The sequence below is a fragment of the Bactrocera neohumeralis genome, chromosome 3, assembly GCF_024586455.1.
Source record: "Bactrocera neohumeralis isolate Rockhampton chromosome 3, APGP_CSIRO_Bneo_wtdbg2-racon-allhic-juicebox.fasta_v2, whole genome shotgun sequence".
NCBI lineage: Eukaryota > Metazoa > Arthropoda > Insecta > Diptera > Tephritidae > Bactrocera > Bactrocera neohumeralis.
The window spans coordinates 26,219,444-26,238,666 of NC_065920.1; the positions used below are offsets into that span (position 1 = coordinate 26,219,444).

A 19,223-nucleotide genomic window follows, 5' to 3' on the forward strand; every position below is an offset into this window, starting at 1 on the left:
TGCAAGCATGTAGTTTTGCACGAAGATTATTTAGTTGTCTACGAAGCTATATACCGGTATGAAGTGACATCTGTCAAACATAACCTGCAGCTATTCAACATACAACATCATAAATTTTCATTCTACCGAAAAGTGATGATTAGCGGAAGGCAAGGCAGGAAAAGTGCTGCAGAGACGCAACGAATGCTTGTCGAGGTATATGAGGATCATGCTTTATTAAAAGCAACATGCAAAAGATAGTGAAAACGGTTTAGAGATAATGATTTTCTTGTGAGAAATGAGGAACGCGGAAGACCACCAAAAAAAAAAAAAGACGCCGAACAGCAAACAATATTGGATGAAGATGATGCTTTGAGTCAAAAGCAAATGACAGTCATGCTAAATGTTGTACGGCAAACAACTTCAGACCTTTTGAAAGCTATGAGAAAGATCCGAAAGTGTAGAAAATGGGTGGCAAATGAATTGAATGAAATTTTGCCTTTTGTAGTTCCGAATTGTTCTTATTACAAAGAAATCTGTCGAAGTACTTCCGGATACCTTTTGCCGACTATATTAAGTTTGTCACGAAGCTTGTAATACCTAGAAGAAAATGTAAGAGAGTTTGAAAAGTTCCTCAGTTTTTGAGATATCGGACTGCCGATGTACACCGATCTTAGTTTGATCGATCTCTGTATGGAAAACTTTATTATTTTCCAAGATATCGTCAAAAAATTTTTTTTATGTTTAGTTGTCCTAGTCAACTATTTAGAGCGGACCACTGTAGCCATTTAAACTGGCAGATAAAAATCAATATAAAGATATTTTTATACCCTTCATGCTATAAAATGTACACCTATGAAGGGTATTACGACTTCAGTGTTGTCGAATTTAACATTTTTTCTGTTATAACTTGATTTACTAGAAAATTAGAGGTTGGTTATACTTTTTGTATTTGACAAGGAAATACTTTTGACACAAAATCCAAAAATTCTATACCGAAATATGCAAGGCCATGAGAGCACCCATTGCAGAATCTAGTGATATATGAACAGCTGATTCGGTCAATTGTGAATGACTATTGTGAATTGGCGCACCTTCTGCATTCATTGTTAACAAAAAAACTCTAACAATTTTTTGAATTTAAATACAAATTATAAAATCTTTTTAAAACTTACCTTCCTCAACAATGTCCCCCCTGCGGGTAGGGGGGCCCCTGCGTGGAGAGGGAAGAATATACCCGTGGTAAGGCATGCCTGTCGTAAGAGGCGACTAAAATCCATATGCACTGTGTCTGACATTACAGGTCTTGTTTTAAATGTCAGCATGGTCTAAGTCAGAATAGTGCTGAATATTACAGCTTGAAGTCACATTCTAAGCTTCATATCATTCACATAATATAAAGCATTTGCGACAGCGACAAATGCAACCAGTCATTGAGTTTTTGGGGACTCAACTGGTAGTAGACTTTAACCTGGTACCACGGAGAGCAGTTAGCCCTTGGAGGTAACTCCAAACTGCTCATTGGGTTTGGCCCTTTGTGGAGATTTGTGGTGGCTGTGGTTTGAACCTAAATGCAGGCAGGGCATTTTGTCCAATGTGGAGTCGTATTGCGGCCGGGTGCCGGACACAGAGTACGGCAGAGGTTTTAGGTCGGCCTCGAACCCGACCAAGGCGGCTAGGGTGTCCCTATCCACACGAACCAATTGGAACTTGGTTCTCCAAGGTATGAGTGCTGAATGCATTTATGCTTTGGTTATCCAAGGTTTGAGTGCTGAATGCATTTATGCTTTGGGGCGCTGATCAACGCATAGTATTGATCTACGTGTTTCTAGAAATAGAAAGCACCGTGAGGTTAGGCCTTCGCAGGCAGGTACTCACGTAAATCACAACGGACTCTTCCTCAACAATTTAACGTTTTTATGTAAAATGTCAGCTAGTACAGGGTTGCAATTATTTTTTAATTTTTTCTGCGTGTTGTTGTGTCGTTGCTTCCATTATAAAATTCCAAAATTCGTGCAATACGTGCACTCTGCAAGGATTTTGCAAGAGAATGCCCATATTATGTATGTAGATAGATAAGTTTTAAACCCTTCCGAGTGTAGCAGTTTATCTAACTGTCACTAAACCTCTGCCCGCCCGAAAGTAACGATACTGCGAAACTTTACCCTAAATGTTTAGGTTTTTATACTCAGGCCTTAAAATATGTAAAAGTTTATTTAACTGCAAATTTTTTTTGTTGTATCACATAAAAATAATCAATCTTAATTCTGAAAAATTTTCGAGCCACATTGAACCTTTGTCAACTCTAAGGGTTAAGGATTTAGCTAAATAATTTCTATGAGTTTACTATGGCAATTAATTTATTCCACTCGAATAAATTAGTAAGGTCAATGACGCAGTTATTTTAGAGCATGACTATTTTCCCTAATTCGAGCATCAAACTTTCACTTCTTCTTTGGAAAGTAAACTGGACTTTACATCTTTTTAAAGATGGTGGTAAAGAGACTGGTAGACGGTTCGACACATAGGAGACGTTAGTGATCATACTATACTGCTTAAAAATATAAAAAATTACACACATTGGATATATACATATTAGGACGAATGACTAAACTATCTCACTTTCTAGAAAAAACATGTTAATATTTTATACCAGGTAGGCTAAAAAGTTTGTATAATTTGTCTACATTTGATTTAAGTGTCACATTTTAGTTATTATCGAAATTTGGTATATGTTAACGATAGATATTATCGATTAAATTACTATATCAATGTATATATTATTCCTTAAAATGGACTCAGTCTCAGCAAACATTTTTTTTGAGGCTTTTGGTTAGGAAAAGGATTCTGATGACAGAATTTGGATAATGTGTATAAATGTGAGCTAGTCGCTCAGCTGTTAAAATATAGAGATCAAATTTTCAACTCGCGCTTTTTCAGCAAGAAGTTAGCCGTTTTTGGAATCGCTCATATCGCACCACTGTAGCATATAGCTGCCAAACAAACTGAACGATGGGAATAAAGTGCTTCAATGGAAAGTTTTTTCATTTAAAAAGTAACTTTAAGACATTTGGCAGGCCCTTTTGCCTAAGGAAATGGTGCAATCTTCGAAGAAATTGTTCAGATCGAGTCTCTATAGCATATAGCTGCTATATAAACTGACCAGTAACCGTTCTTGTAAGAGATTCTTTGTATTTATGAAGGGTAAACTGACCAGTATTTATGAATGGTATTATATGTAGCTTCGCTGCAACCGAAGTTAACGTTTTTCCTTGTTTTATTGTTGGTCGTTTGCCTGGTTAGGGATTATTAGTATAGTTAAAATTATTTCTTATATCCTGATCAGCTGAGCTATTTTGGCTTACCTCAAAATTAAATGTGGATTACATGCACCAATCAGTTGTCAAAATTTATTCAAAGTGCGTTATAACAACCCTAGTACGGATGGATGCTATATATTTGCCGGAATATAAGCGAATACTTGGCTGCTGATAAAAGTGGCATATCTGGCACGTTCTGAGAACCGAAATGCAGGTGGAATATATATGTATGTATGTACGTATTTATAACTTCCCAAGGTGTTTTTAAGTACGGTAACTATCAGCAGCCAGCCAGCGCCAGCAACGAAGCGTACGGTTCGTTCACTTGACTACTTCAGACATTCTTCTTTTGCAGTATTTTCCACTTTTGTTACCCTTCTCCAATTCGTTTGCGGCTGCCTCTTCATCGAACGTCGCCATGCCAATCCTGATTACATTGCAATTGATGGTACTTTTGCTTGTTGCCTCACTTAAAACAATAGCGGTGACCTCTTGCACACTAACACACATACATACATTCATACACTTACTTACTTATACACAGCCACACATACATACAATAATTGCAATTATTTTCAGTTTGCGCTAAACTTCAATAATGCGACAGCATCGTGGTGAGGCAGCAACAACAGCAAACGGAGAACTTATTTTGTTGTCGAAAGTTCGAATTTAAACATTGATCCTCTGCCCTCTCTGTGTTGCTTTCACCAAGTTACCGGTATATTTTGTTGTTTTCTTGACTATTCTCGAAATTATTGCACCTTTTGTGGAAATCGGTTGGCCATAAATTTCGCTTCGTTGCGGTGTGTCTTTTGGTGCCATTGGCAGTATATGGCGGAAATAATTATTTTCGTAATAAATATTATTAGAAAAGTACGCTTGCTGATTTCAAGTGGCGGAAATGTAATTATAGTATGTGCTCACATTTCGTGGTTTCGGGGGGAACACATATTGTCACAGAAGGAAAAAAAAACAATTTTTTTCTTTTTAAAGTGGTAAGGTTCAGGTAAGTTGTCATCGAGGTCATCCAACGGTAGACGCAGGAAATGTGGTCTTTCGTCCGGGTCGGACCATAAATAGAGGGTTGTTAGATGTGGTGTAGGGTTAGTTGGTCATGCAAGGAGGTGTTTAGAGTCATGCGGGGACTCGTTGCATGCTGGACATATATTTGATATGTCGGGGTCAATTCTGGACAAGTAGGAGTTTTAGCTGCTACGTTATCCTGAACGAAGCCGCGCAAGGGTCACTCTCGATTCTAGCGGCATCTCGAGCTCGTTGTCTGCAATTGGTGGTGGGTTGACTCCAAGTACGCCGTCCACTGAGAGAGAGTCGGTGAAGGTGTTTATGACTGTTATATATTATAAGTGTTGGTCGGGTTATATGAGGAAAAACCTCTGGATGCTCATAGGAGGTAGTTCCGCTTTAAGCAGATGACTGCAGGAATGATTTCCACGGAAACATCCCAGCAGCAAATGGTTGAAGAGGAGCTCATTACGAGCGTAAACTATATAGAGTACAATGAGACATAAAGAGTCATTCTGTTATAGTCCAGAGAGCAGTGTTCTGACTTGTCTAAAGCCTCGTCTACGTTTCCTGCATACAGTTTGGGAAAATGGACACTGTGGATTTAGTGAGGGAGAGTGTGAGGTTCCGTGCAGCGAGGAGGCGAGACAAGTCAGAGAGATAGCCTTAGTAAGATGGATTAGTAAGTGTTGACCAGCAACCAGCACTTGTGGGGTTGCGAAGGCCTCATAGACCAGTGTAGAACAAAAAAGAGCCTTAGAACTACTAACACTTAGCAAGGCTCATATGGTCACATGAAGGGTGTCCTAACTGGACACTGTGCCATTGGCACACACGCGGTGAAGCTAAAGGTTTGGCAGGACGAAACTTGTAAAAATTGCGTGAGGAATATGAGGTGACATCATGTTAGACTTAGTCTTTAGATATCTTTTAAAATGTGAACAATTATTAGTTCTTTTCAGTGCACGAAAATTTTTCAAAATTGTTTTATGTGTTATAAAGGGTGTCTCAAAATTAACGCAAGATTTAAATATGCCGCCATTTATGTAGAAATATTGACTTCACAACAGGCTCTTCTAACAACGATTCGTTCCTCCTTTATCCTCAGTAACTGCCGTAATGCTTGAAGCCATGGAATTCACTAGGATTATTTTCTCAGTGCTTACTAGATTTAGTAGAAATGTTTTCAAATTTATATAAAATATAAATTTATATAGCTGAAGATAGTCCGGAAAAGTGGTGGAGGGTTTCAATTGACCGCCAGTGTCAATATGAAAATTGAATAATATGAAATTCCACTCGAACTTAACTATTTAACACCCTCAAAATCAATTAACCTCAAATCCTTAATTGGTTCCGTTTCTGAGCAACTAGCTAACCTTAACCTAACCTTACGAATACTATGATTTGCAAAATGCAAACAATTAAATTTGAGAATTCTCTTATTGGCTGTATTTGACCTTCATTCCCTTTTCAATCCCCACCTGCAAATATCTATATTTGTTTGATTGCGTATGTTGTCTTCCAGTTATTATAAAATTCACCGTTTTTATCCCTTTGGTTACCCACATTCGTTTCCTTTTTTCACAAATATTTACAACTAAAGACATTACTTTTATCCACACTCGCACATATAAGTATTAAATGTATGAATATATGTATGTATATCACAGCATCCATTACACTGATATTAACGCTAAAAGAAGTACACATATAAAAAAAGTTAAAAAAATGGAAAAAATTACTTTTGTTGTTTTTCTGGGTCAGTTTTAAGTTTGTGTTGCCACAGGATGTGTGGACTGCGGTGAGCCAACCAAAGTTTATCGTTTGGTTAGATCTCGAGTGTAAACAGGAAATAGCGTTAATAAAGTACTTTTCTTGTACTGTTAAATTGGATATATCAACTGGCGACAACTTCACACTATTTAGTGAAATTGAAAATGTCTTTTTTTAAAGATTGGAATTTAGGATTATGTGAGGAAAATAAAAATCACACATTTAATAATCACAATTAAAGTTTGCAGATATACTTAACTAAGTAGTTTGTTATTATATAATTATTATTATGACATATAACAAGAAAAAACGTTAACTTCGGCTGCACAGAAGCTAATATACCCTTCACAGGTGCATTTCTTTTGGTAACTATTTGTTCAGTTTGTATGGAAGCTATATATAGTGATCTGAACAATTTCTTCGGAGATTACATTATTACCGTAAGCTGTAATCCATATACAAATTTCGTGAAGATACAACGTCAAATGCAAAAGTTTTCCATACAAGCAATTGATTCCGATTGTTCAGTTTATATGGCAGCTATATGTTATAGTGCACCTATCCGAACAATTTCTTCGGATATTACATAGTTGCCTTAAAAAATTATCTATACCAAATTTCGTGAAGAAACATTGCAAATGTGAAAGTTTTCCATACAAGAACTTGTTTCCGATCGTTCAGTTTATATGGCAGCTATATGTTATAGTGGCTCGATATCGGCCGTTCCGACAAATGAGCAGCTTCTTGAAGAGAAAATGACATTTGCAAAATTTCAAAACGATATCTTAAAAACTGAAGTAGTTTGTATAACCCCCAAAGGTGATCTAGTGACCGATGCCCAGAGCATACTTAAATTATGGAGGGAACACTTCTCCAGCCTGCTGAATGGCAGAGAATGCACAACGCCAGGAGAAGGCGAACCCGATTCCCCAATCGATGACGATGGAGCAGACGTCCCATTGCCCGACCATGAAGAAGTTCGAATAGCAATTACCCGCCTGAAGAACAACAAAGCGGCGGGGGCCGATGGATTACCGGCCGAGCTATTCAAACACGGCGGCGAAGAACTGATAAGGATATCAGCTTCTTTGTAAAATCTGGTCGAATGAAAGCATGCCCAACGATTGGAATTTAAGTGTGCTATGCCCAATCCATAAAAAAGGAGACCCCACAATCTGCGCCAACTACCGTGGGATTAGCCTCCTCAACATCGCATATAAGGTTCTATCGAGCGTATTGTCGATATTGCGACCGTCAACAAACTGATTGGACCTTATCAGTGTGGCTTTAGACCTGGAAAATCAACAACCGACCAGATATACACCATGCGCCAAATCTTGGAAAAGACATTGAAAGGAGAATCGACACACACCACCTCTTCGTCGATTTCAAAGCTGCTTTCGACAGCACGAAAAATGCCTCTATGCCGCGATGTCTGAATTTGGTATCCCGTAAAACTAATACGGCTGTGTAAACTGACGCTGAGCAACACGAAGAGCTCCGTCAGGATCGTTAAGGACCTCTCCGAGCCGTTCGATACCAAACGAGGTTTCACACAAGGCGATTCCCTATCGTGTGACTTTTTCAACCTGCTTCTGGAGAAAATAGTTCGAGCTGCAGAACTTAGTAGAGAAGGTACCATCTTTTATAAAAGTGTACAGCTGCTGGCGTATGCTGATGATATTGATATCATCGGCCTTAACGTTAGTTCTGCTTTCTCCAGACTAGACAAGGAAGCAAAACAAATGGGTCTGGCAGTGAACGAGGGCAAGACGAAATATCTCCTGTCATCAAACAAACAGTCGTCGCACTCGCGACTTGGCACACACGTCACTGTTGACAGTCATAACTTTGAAGTTGTAGATAATTTCGTCTATTTAGGAACCAGTATTAACACCACCAACAATGTCAGCCTGGAAATCCAACGCAGGATTGCTCTTGCCAACAGGTGCTACTTCGGACTGAGTAGGCAATTGAAAAGTAAAGTTCTCTCTCGACGAACAAAAGCCAAACTCTATAAGTCGCTCATAATTCCCGTCCTGCTATATGGTGCAGAGGCTTGGACGATGTCAACAACTGATGAGTCGACGTTGCGAGTTTTCGAGAGAAAAGTTCTGCGAAAGATTTATGGTCCTTTGCGCGTTGGCCACGGCGAATATCGCATTCGATGGAACGATGAGCTGTACGAGATAAATAACGACATTGACATAGTTCAGCGAAAGAGTACGCTGGCTAGGTCATGTTGTCCGAATGGACGAAAACACTCCAGCTCTGAAAGTATTCGACGCTGTACCCGCCGGGGGAAGCAGAGGAAGAGGAAGACCTCCACTCCGTTGGAAGGACCAAGTGGAGAAGGACCTGGCTACGCTTGGAATATCCAATTGGCGCCACGGAGCGAAAAGGAGAAACGACTGGCGCGCTGTTGTTAACTCGCCTATAATCGCGTAAGCGGTGTCTACGCCAATTAAGAAGAAGAAGTAGTTTGTATATATACAGACGCACAGACAACAGACGGACATGGCTAAATGGACTCAGCTCAACATACTAATCATTTATATATATACTTTATGGGGTCTCCGACGCTTCCTTCTAGGTGTTACAAACTTCGTGACATACTTAATATACCTTGTTCAGGGTATAAATGTATTTTCTAGTTCGATGTAAATTATGAGCAGGGAGCCCTATTAGGGGTAACAGAGGAAGTTTTTTAAGAGTAGTTATAAGGCTACTTATTTCAAAAACATCTCCAGCGTAAACTATTAGAATTCGAGTCCAAGGCAAAGAAATAATGATCTTATAAATCCATGTTTCCGAAAAGAAATCTTAAATCTTATTTTTATTGTTTGTTTATTTGAAAATTCTTAGTAATCTAAAATTTTGTTAAACATATTTTCAACCAATGACTTTGACAATCACAAAACTGATTGTATATAGTTTACAATTGAAACGTCTTTGAAATAATGTATTTTCAAAAGTTTTTCCTAATATTTTTAAAGGGTAATGTGAAACCCCACCATTACGTAATATTTTGTTGTTGTTGTGAGTCATTGTACGGACAATACCCTCTCGTAGAGAATTTATTTTAGATTTCTTCAACGAAGAAGGCCGAAATCACTAAATTTGTTAGTTCCTGTACACGAATCGAACCGGTTGTCTTCAAATCAGCGCTAGAGAACAACTGTGAATCACTAGTGATCAGCTTATGCCTGCTTTGTTTATGAACGTTCGCATTGACAGAAAATACCCGAAATGATGCATACTTATGCGCGACAGCGTTTGGTTTGTATATCATCCCCTAAATATTGATTTACTAGTGCATTTCTGTTCCATTTCGTAGACTTAATCGTAGTTTACCTGCAGTTTCACATCGATTCAAACAATCGTCGCAACGCTATGAACTGACATGATACGATTTGAACCGAAGCCAGCCATACCGTTTACTCGATCGTGATTGCCGAAGAACAGTTTATTCGTGTTGCATCAAATCAGTTGACGCTAGTGTGTACTCGAATTGATTAACAATGTTTTCTATGATGAACTGAATTGATTTGATTGTCTTTTTGGCAAGAGTGTTTGTTATGATTTAATCATACTCGTTGCAGCTCTGTGGCATGTACCGATGGTGGCCCAGCGCTGGCCAAGCTTCCGCGAAGCCTAGATATCTGGTAGTAGAACACAAGGGAATACGGGAGCACCGATTCACATCCATTCTACCGATAGTGGTTCTTGAATGCCGTTTCTTGCTAGGTTGTCAGCTTTACAAACCCTGGGACTCCTCTGTGACTTATATCAGTTTTATCACAAAGCCACTCATGCTATTGGTAATGAGTTCAAGGCTAGTATCGCCGCTCTGCTATGCGAGTGGATGGTTACTTCTCTGAAGAAGGCTGCATTCTGGAGCACTAAATCTACTGCTACCTTACAGCCACAGCCTCGGCTTGGAAAACACTGTAATAGTCACAAAGTCTAAAGCTAGAGTTGATAGATAGCACCTGACAATAAAGCTCTCTACCAACCTTTCCCCCAACTTTGACTCATCCGTAAAGAAGCTTATTGTCCCTCGCCTTTAACGGTTTCTTCGCATCCACAACTCCCTCGCTGGTATATGGGCAGATCCGGCATGAAGTTACAGTGTGTGAGGATTTCCGATTGTTCAGTCGCGATTTCTTTTAGGAACGCAGAATCTCTGAGTCTGCTAGCAACTTTCAAATCCATACACCTTCCGACGATGCCTACAGGCAATATGTGCAAGTTGGCGTTAAGTGCCATGATTGTAGTGGACTTTACCTCACATACTGGAGAGCACCGCTCGCTGAATAATACTTACTTGTGGTATTGGGATCAATATTTATTCTATGCTGTCTAATTCTTGAAAAATATTTAATACTCCGAAAAGTCTAAAAGAAATTCAGGATACTGTAGTAAAGGTTAACTGACTTTTTGTGAATTTTAGATTAAAGTTTTAATTTTGTGCTTTGTTTGGAAAACATAAAGTTTACCAACAAGGAAAGCTTTCGAATTCAAAAAAATATTGGCCGTTAAAGAGATTTTCTATTAATAATGCATAAGGGTTGCCAACACAGCTTACTGTCATTGTAATTAATAGCACTTAAAAGGTAATTGAATAAGAAAACTGAATAAAGTGGCGCTATTAAAGAAAAAATAAGCAATTGACTTGCTGATCATAATTAATATGAGGATTTAAATTAATATGGCAATGCATGTGTGCCATTGGACATTAAAAAAAGCTCATAATCATTTGCAAACAAAAAAATCAAAAATTACAATAATAATAAAGCACTGCCGCAACGTTAGAGCCAAAGCATTTTTCAAGGACAATTAAGATACTTATTAAAATCGCAAGCACTTAAAGCGCTTTCAACGCACTTCAAATGGGCGAGTCTCATTTGAGTGGATTTTCAAGGTTGCCGTAATAACTGCGGTCAGGATTTCGCATTTACGCTACGGTGCGAGGGGTGAGGGTTGGTAATTAACTACATTTATTATAACTTTATTTTTTTGTTTTTGACTTAACTAAACTGCCGCTGGCTTAATTGCCTCAAAAAGTCGGATTATAGTATAATGAAAGGTGCGCGTGTATATGTTTAAGTGTTGGCGCTGTTGACGGGTGTCGTCAGACCGCCAACGGCGAAGGGTTAACAAAACAAACAAAATATGCAGTGCATTAAAGCTGTCAACAACTCCAGCCCACGGTGTTTGGCAAAAACACAGCCACACTTGCTTACCTGTGAGCAGAGCCGACCGCGTGGGTAAGGAGTGTGAGCGGGGAAACAAAGGCTACTCGCCACACGAAGCCATAAGTTGAAACCAGCTACAAGGCCAGCAACACCTACACCAAACGAGAGAGTGCCGAAGCTGCACACCTTTAGCATTAGTGTCGGCTAAAGATTGCCGTCATTGTTGTTCGGAACTTTTTTCGCAGCATAATTACGAGGCGGTTGTAACATTAAAAATAATAACCTCATTTAAGTGAACTAAGCCTAGGCATTTGACATAATTTTCGCGCTCATCTCCTTCTCAGTACTCCGAAGGTATCGAAGAGCACACTTACGATGGCATTTCGCAGCTGCATTAACTCCATCAAGTGGCGCCTACCTTAATGATAGGCAACCAAAAGAGGAAAAAAAATGGGAAAGCACTGCGCAATTACAAAGGATTATAGCAAGTGAACAAAGGAGTGTAAACAAAACAAAACGGAATGTTTGTAGCCAGAAAATACCGCTATAAAAACACTGAGCCGTTTCTGAACAGGGTTGCGAATAGCGACCGGAAGATGAAAGGAAAATGGTAAGGAAGTACGAAGTAAACGGTTAAATGTGAAGAACTCTTGAGAGGCAGATAACAAAAAGGACAGCTGGAAGAAGAAACAACCGGATGTAACTAAGCAAACGTTGGAAAGGTCGGTGTTGTTGCTACCCTTTCTGCTTGTGTTTAGGCAACAAAGAGCCGGAGTATATAAGCTAGCGAATTGTGTAATTCTTCTGCGAAACGCTGCTACCGACTGTGCTGTAGTGTTGCCAAGACAATGTTCAACAAAGCCAGAGACGTTGTTTTAGCACGCATTCTTGGCTTTTTCTGCAACTCTTACTCACAATCATTGTTTGCTCTTTGCACCGGGCTGTGTAAGTAGCAACAATTGCGGTGCTTCATAAGGAAAGTGCTAAATCTGTCTACCGGAAGTGCTAAAAATTCAAACAAGCGAACTTTGCTCATTTTTTTTTTATAAAAAAAACTTTCTTGGATACGATTTATTTTCGATAAAGCTCAGCACTGATGGCCAGCAAGCTGCATACAACTGCAAGGAAGACAAATAACTTAAAAATAGACGTTTCACTTTCTTTTTATTATTTTCTTGTGAGAAACACATCCGTTACAAATATTTGAATAATACAAGAACAAACGTTAAGTTCGGGTGCACCGGGGCTATAATCTTCTTTCTGCTTCTTTCGTTCTTCCTTTTCGTTGTCTTCACCTGGTATTTGCAAGAAGTGGAGATCCTCCTCTTCCCCTGCTTCATCTGACGGATACTGCGACGAATTATCACAAAGCTGAAGTGTTTTCATATATTTTGACGACATGACCTAGCTAGCGTATCCTCTACCTCTTAATTCGCTGAACTATGTCAATTTCGTCGCATATCTCGTACAGCTCATCGTTCCATAGATTGCGATATTCGCTGGAAAAAGGACCATTAATCTTCCGCTGAACATTTCTCTCGAGATCTCGTTGACTCATCAGATATTGTCTTCGGACATGCCTCTTTACCATATAGCATGACGGGGATGATGAGTAACTTGCAGAATTTAGTCTTTGTTCGTCAAAAGAGGAATGCACTTCTCAATTGCCTACTCAGTCCGAAGTAGCAGCTGTTGCCAAGAATTATTCTGCGTTGTATTTCGAGGTTGACGTTGTGACTGGTGTTAATACTTGCTCCGAAATAGACGAAGTTACTTAGGGCTGTGAAGTTTTGACTGTCAACAGTGACTTAGAAGCCAAGACGCGAATGGACGACTGTTTGTTTATTGACAGGAAATATTTTATCTTGCTATCGTTAACTACCAAACTCATATGTTTCGCTTCTTTGTCCAACTTGGAGAAAACATCAATATCATCGGCCTAAGCCGGCAGCTGTACACTCTTATGGAGGATTGTATCTTTTCTATTCAGTTCTGAAGCTTGAACTATTTTCTCCAGGATTAGATTGAATAAGTCGCCCGAATAGGGAGTCGCCTTGTCTGAAACCTCGTTTGGTATCAAACGGCTCGGAGAGATCCGTATTGGATTTGCGGTGATACCGAAGTCATATATAGCGGGATAGGAAGCTATTTTCGTGCCGTCAAATAAAGCTTTGAAATCAAAGAAGAGGTGGTGTGTGTCCATGGTGAATATCTAGTCTGTTGGCCTAAAGCCACACTGATAGGGTCCAATTAGTTTGTTGACGGTGGGCTTTAATCTTTCACACAATACGCTCGATAGAACCCTATAAGTGATGTTCAGGTAGCTTATCCCATGATAGATGCGCAGATTGTGATGTATCCTTCTTTGTGGATAGGACAGAGCATATCTAAATTGCAATCATCGGCCATGCTGTCGTCTGACCATATTCTACAAAGAAGCTGATACATGCTCCTTATCAGTTCTTCACTATCGTATTTAAATAACTTGATCGGCAATTAATCGGCCCCCGCCGCTTTGTTGTTCTGCAGGCGGGTAATTGCTATTCGAACTTCTTCATGGTCGGGCAATGGAACGTCTGCTCCATCGTCCTCGAATGGGGAATCGGGTTCGCGTTCTTCTGGCGTTACATTTTCACTGCCATTCAGCAGGCTGGAGAAGGGTTCCCTCCATAATTTTAGTATGATATGGGCATCGGTCACTAGATCACCTCTTGGGGTTCTGCAAGAGTATGCTCCGGTCTTGAAACCTTCTGTTAGTCGCCGCACAATTTCGTAGAATTTTCGAGCATTACCCCTGTCGGTCAGCTTGTCAAGCTCTTCGTACTCACGCATCTCCCTCTGTTTTTGTCTGCAATGTGTCCCGCTTCCCTCTTCAACTCTCGCTATCTAACCCATCCTGCACCCGTAGGAAGTCTGCTTTCTCCCCGCTGCGACACGGCACTCATCATCGTACCAGCTGTTCTTTTGCATTTTCCGAAAACCAATGGTTTCGTTTGCAGCTGTACGTAAGAAGCTTGAAATGCCGTCCCACAATTGCCTTATACCGAATTGCTGATGAGAGCTTTCAGAGTGCAGAAGTTCAAGTCGAGTAGAAATCGTTCGACTGTCTGTTGTGATTGAAGCTTCTCGACGTCGAACACTCCTTGTGTTTGTTGATATGAGTTTTTTGCTGCACAGAGGCGGGTGCGTTTCTTGGCTGCAACAAGATAAAGAACCGGGACGGTGTATGGACTACGGAGCGTACGCATGTTTAGAACACTGGAGACTTGTCTTCCAGACAGCCAGGTAGCTTGATGAGTTTTCCTATGCTGGAAACTACAGTAACCATATTTCGGGCCGGGGCGAAAGCAATCAGCCTCAACCCATCTGGAATGTTTTATCATGGAGGCTGAATTTACCGACTGTTGCGCCAAAGATACCTTAATCGGACTAGGCCGGTGCATGCCCTTAGATCGTAATCCTGTATACTTTTGAAAGGGTCTTCGTCAAAAGATGGTGTCTTATCCGAGTCTGTTTTGATTCTTTAATTGGGGATGTGTTTTACGTTTAATTTCATTTCTTACAAGATCCACAAAACGAAATATTGTTTCAAATATTTGGAAGCGAAATACAATATGTCTATAGAAAACTATGACCAGAGAACTAGCGCGTTACTATTAAGGGCTCATAGTGGGGGACTTGAATTAATATAGACATATAAATTTCGACTTAGCCCAATTTAGAAATTAGTCAGCGCGAATTATAAATTTAACTTTGTTACATATTCTAACTTGACGCCATCTAACGGCTTGAGATTCACTGAAACTTCCTTTTTCCCTAAAACTGTTAAGAATATCTTTATATAATGTATTTAGAATTAGATGGTCCCTTCGAAAAAAGTAGAAATCGTAGAATACGAGACTAGATTACATGAAAATACGAACCCTCAGATATATCTTCTGCTGTGGGTTCCAGAACTGATTTGATCATGCTTGAAAAGCTTTCATGTATACCGAATAACGAATAATACTTCCGCTCGCTGAAAGAAGTTGATGCCAATCGCTTTCTGTCAGATGTTTGAGCACACACAATTCTATATTCTCTGCAGTTTTCCTGTACTCCGACCGTCCTATATATTGACAACATTAATACATATTTATACATATACATGTGTAAGGGTTATCTTAGCAAGCATTACTATGTTATAATATAGTATAATGTAAGCAAGTTTCACTTGACCATGCATTGCTGCTGTCAGCACAATTTTTTGTTGCTTTTTTGCATTTTTGCATCCACATTTCTCTTGCAATTGTTGGCAATACATACTTACACATATGTACATATGTATAAACATGTATGCTCGTACAATTTATTCCTTTAAATTGCATTGACACAGAAGTTGAACTCGATAAAGACGAAAGTATTCAGATGTTCTTTGTTACAGTGTTAGACATTGTTATGGAGCAAATGTTTGTGAGTAATCACATTTAAAGGCTTCAGATTATTCGTTGCAAGCAGAAGGGAAGCTGGAAAGTATGAGATAGTTGCACAAATTGAAATGCGTTGCATTTAATTTGCATTTTCCTTTTAAGTTTTATTTCTTTTAATTTCTGTTTACATGTCACGAACCTTTCCATTCGAAATTTAGACATTTTTCATTTTGCTGAGCAAGTTTAAGTCCGCCATCTATATCTTTATGAAATTATAGTAATTAAACTTGTGTCGAAAGAGATATTTACAAATTGAAGTTAGAAGCTTTAAAGTATGGTGGCTATAATGATGAAATAAGAATTAGTTTAATTTCGAAAATAATTTCTATACATAAAGCTTTATTATATGTATAATTCTTGCGTTTTGTCCGCGTTACTTATAAATTACTCCAGTTATTGATGAGGAAGTACAAACACACGGTATCCAAAATTAACGCAAGATTTAAATTTGCCGCCATCTCAAAATCTCTACAGAGTTGGCGAAGTTAAAACACTAGTCCGACTACACTTTGTATGAAATTTTCGAACTGTGGCCACCAAGCTTTCATTATTTTTGAAATATTCAAATATTCAAGTTTTGAGGAAGGCGTTGAATACTTTCAAAAGTATTGCGCGACGATCTGCTGCGATTATTTTAGGGATTTGTGCTGGGAACCCGTCCAGGCAGGATGATTTCTTAGTCTTCAGCTTTACGCATGTGGATTTTCGCTTACTAAGTATGTGATCAATTTTGGCTACGGCTGAGTTAGGTAGCTTTGCTCAAATTCTGAGTTTGTTCATTACTATTTTATAACCAAGCCCACAGTTGTTTCTGCAATTTTCCATTTTTTTCTTTTTTCTTCATCATTTGTATTCTTAACTCCTTTTTCGCCGCTTGATTTTGCTGGGTCTCTGGGGATGGATCTCGTATACGAACTGCGAAAGGAAAACATGTGCGCCGATATTTTCTGTCCACCAGTAAAATTTTTGCTTTAGTTGGGGGTAGTATCGAACCGATTTTATCTTATTATACATTGATTCTATAGATATACTTGTACAAATATCTGAAAAGAGATGATTCCTACACATGAGAATACTATACAGAGCTAAATATGGGCAAACGCTGTGAGTTCAAGATTTCAAAATTTGGATTGGAGACTGAGTTCAAGATTTTTTCTAAAATTTGCACCATAAAGATTGGAGACTTCCTTACGAAGAAGGTATAATATATAAGGGCTGTAACCCGTAAGACCACCCTTGACCATGAAAATCTGTAACATTTTCAAATTAGTTCATCCATGCAAACGTCTGTCAAATATTAAAATACCTCTGCATCAGCTGCAAACTACACGCTGCAGGACAGGATATTTGCCGACGGCAGTTGAGTGTACTTAAATAAAAACTAATCAGCGAAATTTGAGAGAAAAATTTAAAATTATTTTTTTTGCAAATTCGTTCTACATTATCCGAGGACTTCGTTCCTACCTCCCACGACAGCACATTTCTTTTTATTTTTGTTCGTCTAGAGAGGACTTTACTTCTCAATTGCCTACTCAGTCCGAAGTAGCACATGTTGGCAAGTGTTATTCTGCGTTGGATTTCGAGGTTGACATTGTTGTTGCTGTTAATACTGGTTCCAAGATAGACGAAATTATCTACGACTTCGTAGCTATGACTATCAATAGTGACGTGGGAGCCAAATCGCGAGTGCGACGACTGTTTGTAATTCATTCTGGAGAAAGCAGATATACGGCGCGGATGTTGAGGCCAATGATATCAATATCATCATACAGACAGCTCCTTTTCGTGCTGCCCAAAAGCAGCTTTGAAATCGACGAGAAGGTGAAGCGCGTCGATTCTCTTTTCACTGATTTTTTCCAAGATTTGGCGTTTGGCGAATATCTGGTCAGTTGTTGATTTTCCAGGTCTAAAGCCACACCGATAAGGTCCAATCAGTTTGTTGATGGTGGGCTTTAATCCTTCACACAATACGTTCGATAGAACTTTATATGCGATGTTAAGGAGCTTTGTTGTTCTTCAGACGGGTAATTGCTATTCGAACTTCTTCATGGTCGCGCAATGGAACGTCTGCTCCAGTGTCATCGATTGAGGTGATCATATGAGAGTATTCTTCTAGGAATGGGCAAACACCAGTGAGCGCCAGATTTCAAAATTTGTATCGGATGCTCAAGCGGTATAATATAATATATGTAAATACTCTATTCTACCCTTGAAAGATGGCTTTGTTCTTTGTCCAGTTGTGTCTAATGCAAACAGAGAATTACATATGCGCAGATGTAAAATGGTTTTCATGGTGCTTTAGCAGAACTATCAGCTCATTTTACAAAATATAGTAGCATATCACTGACAATTTAAGATTCTCTTCTTCTTCAATCAACGAATCAATAAATCTTTAAGTTTTACTCGTTGCTGCTGCTTTCGATATTCATTTCCTGCTTCTGATCAGAAATGCTAGTAAAATTTTAAAGTATGCTATTCGCAAAGGGAGGCTAGCACGAAATTCTAGATCGACCTCTTCTATAAACATATGTTTACTATACCAATAACACTACCTTCAACTTTCGACTTTCAATTTGTCGAACACCAATTGACGAAGGAGTTGAACCAAAAGCACACCTCCCAAGGTTGAATGGCTTTCAAAATTCATTGTCATCAACGGAGTACGTCATGAAAAAGTTAAAAAAAAAAAAAAACATTTTTTTTCTCTCTCTTTCAATAAAGTGCATAAAAGCGAAATATGAGCAGTGAGGATATGTGCAGAAGGCATAAAGCGGCGGAGCTGTGCTGGCAATGACTATATTATCGCATGACTGACCACCCACGTGGCCACTTCGCTCAATTCACTTTATGTACATATAAATGTGTGTGCATACATATACTATGTGCAAACAGAGCCCGGGCTAAAAGCAATGAAAATAACAACCTTGCAAATAGTTACGACCAGAAAACAAATATGAAAGTGTGATGGCTTTGGTCCATGCCGACACGCTCTACCCTTCGCCGCTTTTTGTTCTAGACAGTGTTTATTGAATTTTGTTCCTGTGAACAAATTTGCTTTTTTATTTCAACATACATACAAGTATGTATGTATACATAACTACTCTATGCGCAAATTTCGAAGCAAAATTTTTTGCTTCTCTTTTTTGCAATATTTTTTGTTGTTTTGACTTTTGTTGGTTACTGCTGGTGCTAACTGAATATTGTTGGACGCGCCGACATAGGCTGGAAATGCGTAGATATACATACGTACATGTCGTATTGAGTTGTCCAGTGAAGTGGTCACTTTATATATGTATGTATAACCGTATACTCTGGTGGCAATCGCATTTCGAATAAAGCCAATGTATTTTCATAAACTTATTTTAAAGGCAGAGTAGCTTATGTCGAATTAGAATTCGGTTTAAATCTGAAGCTAAATTCATTTAAAAACAAGAAAAAGACGTTAAGGGGTCAGTAGA

The 19,223-nt window shown here is 39.0% G+C and overlaps 1 protein-coding gene across 1 annotated transcript in view; it reads left to right on the plus strand.

The window, feature by feature from the left end:
- LOC126752453 (hemicentin-1) overlaps positions 1–19,223 on the plus strand; it is a 204,393-nt gene that overhangs the window by 160,741 nt on the left and 24,429 nt on the right. The window lies entirely within an intron of this gene.